Source organism: Muntiacus reevesi, chromosome 12 (genome assembly GCF_963930625.1).
Source record: "Muntiacus reevesi chromosome 12, mMunRee1.1, whole genome shotgun sequence".
NCBI classification, from domain to species: domain Eukaryota; kingdom Metazoa; phylum Chordata; class Mammalia; order Artiodactyla; family Cervidae; genus Muntiacus; species Muntiacus reevesi.
The window spans coordinates 53723286-53739429 of NC_089260.1; positions in this window are offsets into that span (position 1 = coordinate 53723286).

Here is a 16144-nt window from a genome sequence, read left to right on the forward strand (position 1 = left end):
TTCACAAGAGGTTTCCATGCAGGCATCCGCAGGACAAGCATGCAAAGCAAGGGCAGGCCGATCTTGCCATCAGCTTCAAAGACTCAGATTCTCTGTTGCCCATGCCCGGGGTTAATCCCAGTCTGAGGAATCAGCTGCTGGTGATAAAAATCACACCCAACTCATATATCTCTAAATTATCTAACTCACGCTGTTGGTCTTACACAGCAAGAACTTTCTGGACAGAGAGGTCAGAGCTGTCCATTGCTCAGCAATGCCATCTTCCCCAGCATCCTGAATATGGAGGCATCCATCCCTCTTCTTGTGGCTTCACTTGGTGTTCTAGGAAGTCTAGGAAAGAAGAAGGAGGAAGAGCAAAGAGAAGAAGTAGTACCTAGTAGGACACCAATACTTCCCCAGAAATCTCTAGTAAATTTCCATGTACATCCCATTGGCCAGAACAATCAAACGTGGCTGTCCCTGGATGCTCACTGATCCCTAGATAAAACCCAGGTTCTGTTGCTGAGGAAGACTGGGAGAGCAAATAATTGCAAGGAAATGTTCATTGTCCAACACACCAGCCTCCACTTATTCAACCAAAGCCTCTTCTGCTGCCTTGTTACTGACTTTTCTCTTGATCAGTATCCTGAAGGGTCCCCTGACAGCAGGTGCCTTGTATTCTGAATTCATCTTCCCAGGTTTCTCTGCTGCTTTGAACAATATTGAAACCTTCCCCCAATTCTTTCCCTTCAGTCCTACTTCCTCCAAATGCCAGGCCATAATTCCACTGACCACAGACAGACAACTCCATCTGGTTTCTTATGAGCACTTGACATGAAAAGTTACCTAATCCAAATTCATGACCTTCCAACAAAGACTTGTCTGTCTTCCCAAAGTCCTTTCCTTGGAGGATAGCATCTTGACCTACCTGGCCTCACTAGCTAGGATTCTTTTGATTTTTGACTTTTTCTTCCTTTCATTGCTCACAAATATAGGACCATCTTTCTGTTTAACAATGGTGAGTCCTGATGTTTTCTCAAATTTCCTGAATTACTTTCCTTCTATCCTCCCCACCTCCCTCAGTTCAGTCCCTCCACATTCTACCTTGAGCACCACCACAATGATCCAAGTGATCTCCAAGTTTACATGCAACTGCTGGGGTTTGTTTTTTTAAACCCAGATTTAATATTATAATGCCTTCATTTTTATGTTCTTGTGGGTCCCCATTGATTATAGCTTAAAATTCAAACAGCTGAGCCTGGGGCATACAACCACGCAAAACCTGGCACCCTTCTACCTTCCTTGTTACTGCTTCTCAATTTTTCCTTCCAAGATTCTGAAATCTGGCCACCAAATTCTTTGCCAATCCCAACCACACTAGACTCCCAGGCTCTTGCTGCTATAGCAATTATTCTTCCTGCTGCTGTCTCTTTTCTGAAGCTTTCTCAATAAAGTTAACCTTCTTTTCTCAATATTTCCACAGCATTCTGTTCCATTCTTGGAGGAAAGCATTTTAAAGTACTGTATTTGTTTAAGGGTTTATTTCCCTGACTAGATTGATTGTTCCTTAGATTCTATTCATCTTTGTGACCATTCCAGCACTGAGTACAGTGCCAGGTAAACGTTTATGAATGTGATTATTGAAGGAATGAATAGTGTATTTTATTCTTTAAGACAAAAATCTCACAATCACATGATGATTCCCTAGACCAAAAGATATAGCAAATCATTGTACTCTGAGTTTTTCCAAAGGCATGAGGAAATCAAATTCCTTTCATAGTCACAGTCACCTTCTAATGGGGCTGGGTCCTATTAAGAGAGGGTGATTCAGTTGGTTTTGTCTTGCAGAATGCCGTAATGGAATTGCACAGGCAAAGATGAAACAAGAGCTGAGTTTAGGTGCAAGGGCTAAAAAGAACTGAATTGACCAAAAATAGAAAGGAGATAATTTTCAGTGACAGAGGATATTTTATGCAAAAAAAGTGATAGAGACGAATTAAAAGGAAGAAATGTCAGAGTCAGCAAGGAATATGAGCCTTAAGGCTCTGGGAGGAGGTGCAGCAGGGAATGAACCAGAGCTGTGTGCATCAACACTGGATAGGAAAAAAAAAGCCAAGCTAAGAAATGTTCAATCATGTGAAGTTAAAACCATGAAGCACCATCATCTATGCTAATTATTGCTACATATATGAGTAAGAGTATAAAAGCAGCCATGAGAATAATGTTTCTCATAAACAGTTTATGAGAGCAGCGATGTAATGAAAGAGGAAAGGGACGAAGATCAGGGAGGGACTTGGACTGGAACCTTAACTGTATCTATAATGATTTATTTATTTGAAAAGGATGTATCCAAAAAATGGATGACAGGAAGTTAAGATTTGTAAGTCTGGATGTGGGTATATTGGTTCTCATTATGTTACTAGCTGGGCTTTCCCAGTGGCTCATCGGTAAAGAATTTGCTTGCAATTCAGGAGACGCCGGCAGACACAGGTTCGATCCCTGGGTCAGAAAGATCCCTTGAAAGAGTGCACAACAGCTCAATCCAGTATTCTTTCCTGGAGAATCCTGTGGACAGAGGAACCTGGAGGGCTACACTCCATAGGGTCACAAAGAGTCAGACATGACTGACGCGACTTAACACATATTATTAGCTGTGTCTGCCTGTATATTTTGACGATTTCACAAGTTGAGTTTTCTCAATTTTAATCCTAAATGCAAATAATTAAGTCCAGGAACATTAAGTCTATACACATAAGGATTTATACGCATAGTTTTTGTGGCTATCACAGAAAGGAACCAAGTTCCACATTGGTCAGTGCAATGGGGAAAAGTGACAGCTTGCATAAAGTGACAAGATCATCAGAAACCTCCCGAAGTCAGCAGAGGTGGGAACCTGTAGTAGGAGCACTAGTGAGGTGTGAGAACCATCCTCCCATCCTCTCCCCAAGAGTGGATTTCCATGGGACACAGAAATCGGGCTTTGAGTAGATTTCAGCAGGTCTTTGGAACAAGTAAATTTTAGACAGTCTGTGCATGCGCCATCAACATTACTGTCATCCATAATAAAGAGAGAGTCTCAAAATCTTTGGGCAAAGTCTAACTATGGCTTTAATAGTCAGACTTGCATTTTTCCCTCTGTTTATTTCATTACAATATTACATTTCCCACTTGATATATCATGACTGGGCTGAAGGGAAAAAAGAAAGGAAAATTTCCAGATTGTTGTTTTCTGTCCCAAGAAAAGTTTTGACTCCAGCAGTCCTTGCTCTGAATTTCACAGCATCTCGAATGGGACCAAGGCTAAACGTCAAAATAAAAGAAGGATGCTAAAAGAGAAACCAAAATATAGGGCAGCTGCTTACAACAAGTTTGGAATTCTTTACACCATGGTTTCTTGGACATATTATTCTTTTCTTTTCTCTAAGATAGCTTGTTCCACAACCAGGCACTTGGGGAAAGATCATTTGAAGCTGTCATATCAAAACAGGTGAGTGAAAGTGTAAAGACAAGTCTTTGATCCCAACTAAGATGCCCTCTGCACACACTCACCTCTTGCTCTCTTTCCCAAAGGCTCCAGCTGGGACCAGAGGACAAGATGGCACAGAATAGGTTGAGTTCATGAATAAGGTAATAATGTCTGTTTCACACGTCATCTGGTCATTTGTTAAGAGCGGGAGGGGATGGTGGTGACTGAACTATTTTAGGTGATCATGTGCATGTGTGCTAAGTCGCTTCAGTCGTGTCCAAATCTTTGCGACCCCATGGACTGTAGCCCACCAGGCCTCTCTGTCCATGGGATTCTCTAGGCAAGAATACTGGAGTGGGTTGCCTTGCACTCATCCAGGGGATCTTCCCAAACCAGGGATAGAACCTGTGTCTCCTGTAGCTCCTGCATCACAGGCAGATTGTCTCCCGCTAAGTGATCACTGGTCTAACTAATTCTGGTGAAACATCACTCAGAGACAGTTTTCTGTATCCATGGCAAGCTTAACCTGAGACCTCACTCTTCTGAAGCCACCAGGAAAGTAATTCAGGAGAATAGCAACAGTTAGTTGACCCCTCCGTTTTTTTCTTTTAGCCTTTCCAATGCTTTTAATTCTCAAGTGAGTCATTTATTTAATTGAAAACTGTCTTCTGAAGTAAAGCATATAGTAAAGCATGCTTGGAAACCAAAATGACAATCCATTGTTTTTATTGAAGGGTAAGTGGCATTTTCCATTCATTTCTAAACCTGAGACAAGAAGGTTACTAGCTAGCTTTGCGAGAACATTTCTAGCCTTTGGCTTTTACTTTTGGTGTATTTGCTAGTTAAAATTGGGAGCTTTCTAATTCTCCAAGTTAGCTGGTGTATTTTAAGAAAAAGTGAAAATGCAAAAGATACCTGTTTTTTTTTTTTTTACACACACATAAAAGAGACCTAGTGTCCCTCTCTCTCCCTCTCTCTCTTCTCCCTCACCTCCTCTCTCTCCTTCTGTCACCCCAATAAGTTAAAAGCTCACTTATGGGAAGAAAAAAATCTCTCTTTTCTCCTTCAACCATGTGATGGAGAAACTATTGGAAAGCATAATCTTAAGGGTTTTTTTTTTGCTTTTTTTTTTTTTTTTTTTTCAGAAATTCCTGTCTCTTTAAGACCACTCAAATTAATTTAAACTAAATTGTAACCAGAAAGCCTCTTTGTTTATTCCATTAAAGGGAGGTGGAGGGGGGAGGGTGCCATTTTGAATTAAAAACAGAAATCTATGCTCTCTGCTGAGCTTCCCAGGTGGCACTAGAGGTAAAGAACCCACCTGCCAATGCAGGAGACTTAAGAGACATGGTTGCAATCTCTGAGTCAGGAAGATCCCCTGGAGGAGGGCATGGCAACTTCCCAGTATTCTTGCCTGGGAAATCCCATGGACAGAGGAGCCTGGAGGACTACAGTCCATGAGGTCACAAAGGGTTGAACAGAACTGAAGTGACTTAGCACACAGCATGCATGCTCATTGCTAGGATAAGCCTCATCTCTTCTAGGCGAGACCTCAGAGAAGTTATAGGGCTTCCCTGATAGTTCAGCTGGTAGAGAATCTGCCTGCAATGCAGGAGACCCAGGTGCGATTCCTGGGTCAGGAATATCCACTGGAGAAGGGAAAGACTAGGCACTCCCGTATTCTAGGGCTTCCCTTGTGGCTCAGCTGGTAAAGAATCTGCCTGCAATGCGGGAGACCTGGGTTCCATCCCTGGGTTGGGAAGGTCCCCTGGAGAAGGGAAAGGCTACCCACTCCAGTATGACTCTTGGGACTATTTGAAGGAGGGAAATTCTTGAGATGTTTACCTGTAGCTTGTAGAGCTGTTTGTTCTCTCTCCTACGGAGCAGCTGATGCTGGTGCGTTTCTCACTGTTGAGACCCTCTCCAAATGCCAGCCCCATGCCCACAGCTGCCACCAGGGGAGCACCAGCAGTGCCACACCAGCAAAGCAGGGCGGGTTCTCCTCACTGGCAGCTGTGTTCACGGTCCCGTTTTCTGGGAAAACACCAAGCATCTCACTGGGCAGATGGTTGAAGATGATGGACGACTTTCAGAGGCTAAACTGCTAATCCTCTCCTCAGACCGTATGAAAGTTGCTCAGTCATGTCTGACTCTTTGTGATTGCATGGACTGTAGCCTACTAGGCTCCACTGTCCATGGGATTATCCAGGCAAGAATACTGGAAGTGGAGGAGTTGCCATTCCCTTCTCCAGGGGATCTTTCCAAACCAGGGATTGAACCAGGGTCTGTCACATTGCAGGCGGATTCTTTACCATCTGAGCCACTAGGGAAGCTCATTATAGCTCCTTTATAAAAATCAGCACAGAACAAGATGGCAGAGGAGTAGGTGGACGTGGAGTACATCTCTCTCCATGGATACATCAGGAATACACCTTTAGATACAGAAGTGCATGCAGAACACCAACCAAGAGTGGACAGGGCCTGTGGAAAATAATATATAGACCCACGCAAAACTTGGTAGGACAAGGTACTAGGGGGAAAAACAGGAGTGTTAGTAGGACTGGACCTGCCCTCGGCAGGTGGGGGAACTGAAGCAGGGGTCCCATACCCACCCACATCAGGGCAATTGTCTGAGTCAGAAGAGAAACATTTAAGGCTTGGGAGTGAAAGAGCTGATCTGTGGCAGCCTAAATGGAATGAGAATCAGACAGTCCTGGCCACAGTCATACGTACCCCTGACAGGGATATAGATCCCCTGGAAGGTGCAGTGACTGGGAGCTGGAGTTTAGGGATTGTGGAGCAATCCCAGGGCAAGGGCTGCTGTTGACTACAGAGAGACAGATCCAGGGGATGTGAGGGAGGAGATCGTGGTGGGAAATGCCTGTGCAGGAAAGCCAGGCAGCCATGGAAGCAAGGTGATATTGCTGAGTCACACGAAGGGGTTGGCACCATCACCATAGCCTCTCTACCCCTCATGCCAGCCTTGGCAGCTGAACAATAGAGAGGCTGGCCCATCAAACTCCTGACACTCTGAACTACAGAGTAGGACCCCACCCAGGGTACCCCTTTAACTGCCTGACGTGCCAATCTACAGAGTAGGACCCCAGCCAGGAGGGCCCCTCTATGTGCCTGATGCACCAAACAACAGAGAAAGACCCCAGACAAGGGAGCCCTAGAAGTGCCTGAATGGGCGAAACTACAGAGAAAGACTGGCCAAAGAGGCCTTCTGATCACCAGCTACAAGAGGCTCAAAAAAAGACTCCGATAGGACACAACTCCTGCGGCAGAGGCAGTTTGTGTCCGTGCACACTTGGCACCGCCAGCGTCCCCGCAAGCCAAGCAGATGGGCCACCTTCACGCTCAACTCTCACTGGGGCAGAGCTGCCACAGGCAAAAAAAATGTCTTGTGCCCATGCACGTGTGTAAGGTCACTTCAGTAGTGTCCAACTCTGCGACTCTTTAGACTGTGGCCTGCCAGGCTACTCTGTCAGGGAAGGGGGTTCTCCAGACAAGAATACTGGAGCGTAATGGCCAATTCTGGTTGCCATACCCTTCTAGAGCACTGTATTTCCTGCTGCCCTAGCCACCAACTCCCGTGACTACCTGGTGCTGCCAGAACCCCTGCAACCTAAGCAGCTGACCCGCCTCCACACCTGGCCCTCACAGGGGCAAACTCAAGTACTCCAGGGCAGCCTCAGGAGCAAACCCCAGTGGACGACCCACATGCAGAGGTGGAAATACAACCACAACTGAAACCCAGGGGCAGTGTGACTAAGGAAAAAGACCCAAAACCTTCCCACCAGCTGTACAGGCTGCAGATTAAATCTGCACAATCAACTAGGCAGACTCTGTGTCTATGGAATATATAAAATGTCGTTGAGAGCTCCCACAGAAGAAAACACACTACTTCTGATAGCTGGGGACATTGGAGGCAAGAACACACAGGAGTATGACCAGATTAGAATCTGAGCTGCCCCCACGGCAGGTCCAGAGACCAGCACAGTGTTGGAGGGCATCCTAGGGAGGTGAGGTGGACTGTGACTCCCAGCGAGGGAAAGGGCTCTGACAGCGGTGACTCAAGAAAAACATTCATAAAAAAATAAAAGAAGAAGAAAGAAAGAAAAACATTCATTGTTATGTTTTGACTTGTTCCGTAGATTCTTTTGGATTTTTTTTCCTTCCCCCCACCCCTGTTGTAGTTGTCAATTATCTTGGCACTGTGAAATCTAATTAAGCTTTTAAGCTTTTTTTTTGTTTTTTTCCTCAGTCACATTTTTTATAGTTGTTTTAAACCTCTGCCTTTACGTTGGGCTTTTGCACTTCTGGGGAGTTTTCCTTTTTTCTTTCTTCTTTTTTTTCTCTTTTCTTTTTTTTATAATTTTAACTTTTAATTTTTTTAAACCTATTATATTTTTTCTACATTTATTCCTTTGTTTGCCTTTCCTACTGCTCTTTTCCCCTTGCAGTTAATCTTTAATATATATATAAATCTTCTTCATCTACCTCTATTTAACTTTGCATATCTATTCTTTCTTTCTTTTCTTTCTTTCCTTTCCTCTCCACATATTTGTTAGTTTTACTTTCATTGCTTTATTCCCCATTTGGCACCTTGCTTTAGTTTTGTTTCCAGTTTGTGCTTTAGTTAGTTTTATTCTGGTAAATATAATTTTTGGTTTCCTTTGTTAGCCGGGTCAATTTGTTGTACTTTATTTTTGCTGGACTGTTTTGATTTTACTTATGGGTGTATATGTATATGTGTATATTCAGTCACACTATTTATTGTTGTTATACACCTCTGCATCTATGCTGGGCTTTTGCAGTTCTGGGGAGTTTTTCTTTTTTTTTTTTTTTTCTTTCCTCTTCCATTTTTTTTTTCTCTTTTTTATAATTTTAACTTTTAATTTTTTAAACCTGTTTTTTTCTACATTTATTCCTTTGTTTGCCTTTCCTACTCTTTTTCCCTTGCAGTTAATCTTTAATATATATAAATCTTCTTCATCTATGTCTATGTAACTTTGCATATCTATTCTTTCTTTCTTTCCTTTCCTCTCCACATATTTGTTTTCCATGCAAATGGGAAGCAAAAGAAAGCTGGAGTAGTAATCCTCATATCAGACAAAATAAGCCTTAAAATAAAGAAGAAGGGATAAGGAAGGACACTACCTAATGATCAAGGGATCAATCCAAGAGGAAGACATAACAATTGTAAATATCTACGCACCCAATATAGGAGCACCTCAATACATAAGACAAACACTAACAGACATAAATGGAGAAATTAACAGTAACCCAATAATAGTAGGAGACATTAACACCCTACTCACACTAATGAACAGATCATCAAAACAAAATAAGGAAATCCAAGTCTTAAATGATACATTAGATGAGATGGATCTCATTGATATCTTCAGGACATTGCATCAAATGCAGAAGAATATACCTTCTTCACAAGTGCACATGGAATATTCTCCAGGATAGACCACATCTTGGGTCACAAATCAAACCTCAGTAAACTTAAGAAAATTGAAATTGTATCAAACATCTTCTCTGACTACAATGCTATGAGACTAGATACCAATTACAAAAACAAAAACAAAAAACTGTAAAAAACACAAATACATAGAGATTAAATAACACATTTCTAAATAACCAACAGGTTACTGAAAAAATCAAAAGGGAAATCCAAAAATTTCTAGAAAAAAAATGACAATGAAAACAAGACTACTCAAAACCTATGGAATGCAGCAAAAGCAGTTCTAAGACGGAAGTTTACAGCAATACACTCATACCTCAAGAAACAAGAAAAACATTGAATAGACAACCTAACTCTACACCTAGAACAACTGTAAAAAGAAAACAACCCAAAATTAGTAGAAGGAAAGATAACAATCCTAGCAGAAATAAATCAAAAAAGAAATGAAAGAAACAATAGTAAAGATTCAGTTCAGTTCAGTTCAGTCACTCAGTCGTGTCTGAGTGACCCCATGGACTGCAGCACACCAGACCTCCCTGTCCATCACCAACTCCTGGACTTTACTCAAATTCATGTCCATTGAGTTGGTGATACTATCCAACCATCTCATCCTCTGTTGTCCCCTTCTCCTCCTGCCTTCAATCTTTCCCAGCATCAGGGTCTTTTCAAATGAGCCAGCTCTTTGCATCAGGCGGCCAAAGTACTAGAGTTTCAGCTTCACCATCAGTCCTTCCAATGAATATTCAGGACTGATTTCCTTTAGGATGGACTGGTTGGATCTCCTTGCAGTCCAAGGGATTCTCAAGAGTCTTCTCCAACACCACAATTCAAAAGCATCAATTCTTTGGTGCTCAGCTTTCTTTATAGTCCAACTCTCCCATCCATACATGACTACTGAAAAAACCATAGCCTTGACTAGACTGACCTTTGTTGGTGAAGCAATGTGTCTGCTTTTTATGCTGTCTAGGTTGGTCATAACTTTCCTTCCAAGAAGTAAACGTCTTTTAATTTCATGGGTGCAGTCACCATCTGCAGTGATTTTGGAGCCCCCCAAAATAAATGTCTGCCACTGTTTGACTGTTTCCCCATCTATTTGCCATGAAGTGATGGGACCAGATGCCATGATCTTAGTTTTCTGAATGTTGAGCTTTAAGCCAACTTTTTCACTCTCCTCTTTCACTTTCATCAAGAGGCTCTTTATTTCTTCACTTTGTGCCATAAGGGTGGTGTTGTCTGCATATTTGAGGTTATTGATATTTCTCCCAGAAATCTTGATTCTGGCTTGTGCTTCATCCCGCCCAGCATTTCTCATGTACTCTGCATATAAGTTAAATAAGCAGGGTGACAAACAATATAAAGCCTTGACATACTCCTTTTCCTATTTGGAACCAGTCTGCTGTTTCATGTCCAGTTCTAACTGTTGCTTCCTGACCTGCATATAGTTTTCTCAAGAGGCAGGTCAGGTGGTCTGGTATTCCCATCTCTTTGAGAATTTTCCACAGTTTATTGTGATCCACACAGTCAAAGGCTTTGGCATAGTCAATAAAGCAGAAGTAGATGTTTTTCTGGAACTCTCTTATTTTTCAATGATCCAGCAGATGTTGGCAATTTGGTCTCTGGTTCCTCTGCCTTTTCTAAAATCAGCTTGAACATCTGGAAGTTCACAGTTCACGTACTGTTGAAGCCTGGCTTGGAGAATTTTGAGCGTTACTTTACTAGCGTGTGAGATGAGTACAACTGTGCAGTAGTTTGAGCATTCTTTAGCATTGCCTTTCTTTGGGATTGGAATGAAAACTGACCTTTTCCAGTCCTGTGGCCACTGCTGCATTTTCCAAATTTGCTGGTGTATTGAGTGCAGCACTTTCACAGCATCATCTTTTAGGATTTGAAATAGCTCAACTGGAATTCCATCACCTCCACTAGCTTTGTTCATAGTGATGCTTCCTAAGGTCCACTTGACTTCACATTCCAGGAACAAAAAGAATTAAATATCTTCAGTTCTCAAAACACCATTGCAACAAAAAGAATTAAATATCAGTGAGTAGACCCACCTAGGGAGACAAAAGAACTGTACAAAGAAAATTATAAGACACTGATGAAAGAAATCAAAGATGACATAAACAGATGGAGAAATATTCCATGTTCCTGGGTAGGAAGAATCAATATTGTGAAAATGATTATACTACCAAATGCAATCTACAGATTCAGTGCAATCCCTATTAAATTACCAATGGCATTTTTCACAGAACTAGAACAAAAAAATTCACAATTCATATGGAAACACAAAAGACCCTGAATAGCCAAAGCAGTCTTGAGAAAGAAAACTGGAGCTGGAGAAATCAACCTTCCTGACTTCAGATTATGCTACAAAACTACAGTCATCAAGACAGTATGCTACTGGCATAAAAAATAGAAATATAGACCAATGGAACAAGATGGAAAGCCCAGAAATAAACCCTTGCACCTCTGGGTACCTTATTTTTGACAAAGGAGGCAAGAATATACAATGGGGCAAAGACAGCCTCTTCAATAAATGGTGCTGGGAAAACTGGACAACTATGTGTAAAAGAATGAAATTAGAACACTTCCTAACACTATACAGAAAGATAAACTCAAAATGGATTAAAGATCTAAATGTAAGACCAGAAACTATAAAACTCTTAGAGGATAACATAGGCAGAACACTCAATGACATAAATCAAAGCAAGATCCTCTATGACCCACCTCCTAGAGTAAGTGAAATAAAAACAAAAGTATACAAGTGGGACCTGATTAAACTTAAAAGCTTTTGCACAGCAAAGGAAACTATAAGCAAGGTGAAAAGACAGCCCTCAGAATGGGAGAAAATAATAGCAAATGAAAAATTTGACAAAGGATTAATTTCCAAAATATACAAGCATCTCATACAACTCAATACCAGAAAAGCAAACAACCCAATCAAAAAGTGGGGGAAAGACCTAAACAGGCATTTCTGCAAAGAAGACATACAGATGGTAACAAACACATGAAAAGATGCTCAACATCACTCGTTATGAGATATCACCTCACACAGGTCAAAATGGCCATCATCAAAAAGTCTACAAACAATACATGCTGGAGAGGGTGTGGAGAAAAGGGAATGCTCTTGCACTGTTGGTGTGAATGTAAATTGATACAGCCACTATGGAAGACGGTATGCAGATTCCTTAAAAAACTAGGAATAAAACCACCATGTGACCCAGCAATCCCACCCTAGGCATATACCACCAGGAAACCAAAATTGAAAAAGTCACATGTATCCCATCATTCATTGCATCACTATTTACAATAGCTAGAACATGGAAGCAACCTAGATGTCCATCAACAGATGAATGAATAAAGAAGTTGTGGTACATATACACAATGGAATATTACTTGGCCATAAAAAGGAACACATTTGAGTCAATTCTGATGATGTGGATGAATCTAGAATCTGTTATGCAGAGTGAAGTGCGTCAGAAAGAGAAAAATGAATAGCATTCTAATGCACAGATACAGAAATTAGAAAAATGGCACTGAAGAATTTATTTACAGGGCAGCAGTGGAGAAACAGACATAGAGAATAGACTTGTGGACTTGGGGAGAGGGAAGGAGAGGGTGAGAATTATGGAAAGAGTAACATGGAAACTTACATTACCATGTGTAAATTAGATAGCCAATGGGAATTTTGTGTATGGCTCAGGAAACTCAAATAGGGGCTCTGTATCAACCTAGAGGAATGGGATGGGGAGGGAGACGGGAGGGATTTTCAAAAGGGAGGGGATATATGTATACCTATGTCTGATTCATGCTGAAGTTTGACAGAAAACAACAAAATTCTGTAAAGCAATTATCCTTCAATTAAAAAATTAATTTAAAAAAATTAGCACAGGTCCAAATGGCCTTAGTCTAGAAAAGAATGCAAAAAGGCCTTTACTAGGTTTTCTAGACCATTAATGCTAGATTAGTGATAGCCTAGTAAAAACTGGCATCTCTCTGCTTTATACCAGTGTGTCTTTGGGTTCCGATTTTTGTACTCCTATATGTTTGAGGGGGGGAAAAAACCCTTAGTGGAAAATATGTTCAATGCCAGTTACTCCTGGTCTGTCTTGCAGGGAAAGACAGGAGACGCAGGCAGAGCCAAGGACATTAGGCATGTAGATGGGACCATTCCAGATTGTTTAGACCACGTGCCATGGACAAGCTCCACCTCCCCAAGGCCATTTGCAAGGCCTTAGAGGAAGCCTGTGAGATTTGGTGTCAAGAGGCCTCCACTCAAGAACCAGATCACACATCATCCGAATTAAGAAATTCGTGTCGATGAAAGGGGGTGATGCTCACAATTACACCAGAACAAATGGGACCACATGATACAGACTGGCAGGCTGAGACCCATGCAGTCCCTGGGCATGTGGGTTTAACCTCATAGAGCCTCATCCTCTTCCTCAGTAAATCAGAAAGAATTTTGGCAGCTGGGGGATTGACAGCAAGCTCTGGGCAGATCTGAGGGCCTCGTCTGTGAAAGATATTTGGAAATGGGTCATTCAGGGGCTAGACCAAGGCTGTGTGCCGTCCTCCGCAGAACAGCCTCTAGAACTCACCAGCTCCAGGCAGCCGAGACCTCAGAGCCAAGAGATGAGATGTGTGTCTCTCTGGTCTGAGAGCCACATCCCTGTCCAGTCTCCACAGGTCCACCACAAACTGCTCTCAGAGTGAAAATGCTCGCTCATCGTCCTGTGGCTGTGAACACTCAGGACGCTGTGGTCCTTAAGGCCACACCCAGACCTGGCAGAGGCTTTAAATCAGATACTTTAAAAACTCATTTCAAAACACCTCCCCACTGAAGGCTTTGCATGCCTCTGAACACCCAGAAAGGCCCACAACATGTGAGCACCCCAGCATAGCACACTTGGGTAGATACAGCCACAGATTTTGTGATATGGCAGTAGACATGGATATATAAAAGCTGGATGTGTCTCACACACACACACAAACACACACACATACTGCACAAAAAGACTAAGCAAAATATTGGTGGGAAAAGAAGAGTCCCTTGGGGAAGAGCTGCACCAGGCTTTGCAGAAAATTGAGAGCCAAGTGTTGGCTGCCATGATGTACTGCCTGCCTCCCCTGCATGACTCCAGTCTCACGCTCTAGCTGTGGAGAGTGTTAGCTTCTGGGCTCTCAATCGAGTCCCTCTTTGGGAATTGCTCTGCCTCACCTGAGTTCATGGCCCCTGCCCAGGGGCAACGCATATCCAGTGGCTGGAGCCTGTGGTTGCCTCAAGCCAGAACGACCCTGCAGGACTGTCCCCACCCCAGAGCTCCCCAGGGTCAGCATCAGCTGCAGCCTGTTTGGTGGCCATGTTGCGGTCCTCCTTCATTCATCCTGCACAGATCCCTGGAGCTCTCCCCTGCCATATTCTTGCACAAGAAGCTCTATTCCAGGGGTGGTTTCCTAGGAAACCCAACCTAAAACAATACATTGTTCATCTTCTTGGTTTCTTGGATGAAAGATGTACTAATAAATAAAAAGAAACTGTGTTAAAGATGGAGCCTGGTTCCTCTCAGGAAAAGGCCAAGCTTCAGCCATGTGAGATTCAAAAGAAAACCCAGGCACCACTCACACCCAGCATAAGGGCTTGTACCTGAAAGGTTTTTTCTTACCAACAATCACTGAGTCATTTGACTTTTTTTTTCTTCTTTTTGACCACTCTGCAAGGCACACAGGATCTTAGTTCCCTGAGCAGACCCATGCCCCCTGCAGTGGAAGGGCAGAGTCCTAACCATTGAGCAGCCAGGGAAGTCCCCATTTGACAGTTATCTTAATAAAGACTTAAAAAAAAAAAAACACAAACTTGAACATATAAGGCCATATTTTTTTTAATTGCCTATTTTGTCTTTCCTTTCTTCAGGGGATCTTCCCAACCCAAGCACCTAACCCAGGGCTCCTGCATTGCAGGAGCTTACTCCCTGAGCCACCAGGGAAACCCCTCCAATTATCTGACATACATTAATCATGTCAGAAAATAAAATCTATCCAGTTATTATCAGCCACCTGCTCCTTTAGGGAAACCTACCTGGGCTCCCCTGGTGGCTCAGATGGTGAAGGATCTCCCTGCCATGTGGGAGACCCAGGTTCGATCCCTCGTCTGGGAAGATCTCCTGGAGGAGGGCATGGCAACCCACTCCAGTATTCTTGCCTAGAGAATCCCATGGATGGGGGAGCCTGGCAGGCTACAGCTCATGGGGTCACAGAGAGTTGGACATGACTGAGCAACTAACACCCAAACCACAAGTAACTCTGAGGAAACGTGTCTCTATGGAGGTCCAGCTAGAAAACAGGAAGATTCCATTGCGTTTTGAGAACACAGATGTCAGAGGATTAGTCCTGGATCCCAGAACCCAATTCCAGGTGCTTCTCTCCACCAGAGTTCCCCACTCACTCATTTCCTTGACTGAGCACTGCTGCGGAGAACGCACCTCATATTTGACCTTCTGTCTTTCTACATACTTCATGGGAAATAGACAAGGAAACAGTGGAAGCAGTGGCAGATTTTTTTGTGGGGGGGGGCTCCAAAATCACTGCAGATGGTGATTGCAGCCATGAAATCAAAAGGTGCTTACTCCTTGGAAGGAAAGTTAAGACCAACCTAGATAGCATTTTAAAAAGCAGAGACATTACTTTGCCAACAAAGGTCCGTCTAGTCAAGGCTATGGTTTTTTCAGTGGTCATGTATGGATGTGAGAGTTGGATTCTGAAGAAAGCTGTGCCGAAGAAGTGATGCTTTTGAACTGTGGTGTTGGAGGAGACTCTTGAGAGTCCCTTGGACTGCAAGGAGATCCAACCAGTTCATCCTAAAGGAAATCAGTCCTGAATATTCATTGGAAGGACTGATGGTGAAGCTGAAACTCCAATACTTTGGCCAACTCATACGAAGAGTTGACACATTGGAAAAGACCCTGATGCTGGGAGGGATTGAGGGCAGGAGAAGAAGGGGACGACAGAGGGTGAGATGGCTGGATGGCATCACCGACTCGACAGACATGATTTGAGTAAACTCTGGGAGTTGGTGATGGACAGGGAGGCCTGGCATGCTGGGATTCATGGGGTCGCAGAGTCGGACACAACTGAGCGACTGAACTGAACTGAACTTTCTACACAGATCTGTATAAAGAGTCTTGCCAGAGGGTTTCCCCTCAGGCTTCTGGTTGGCCCAAAGTTTTACA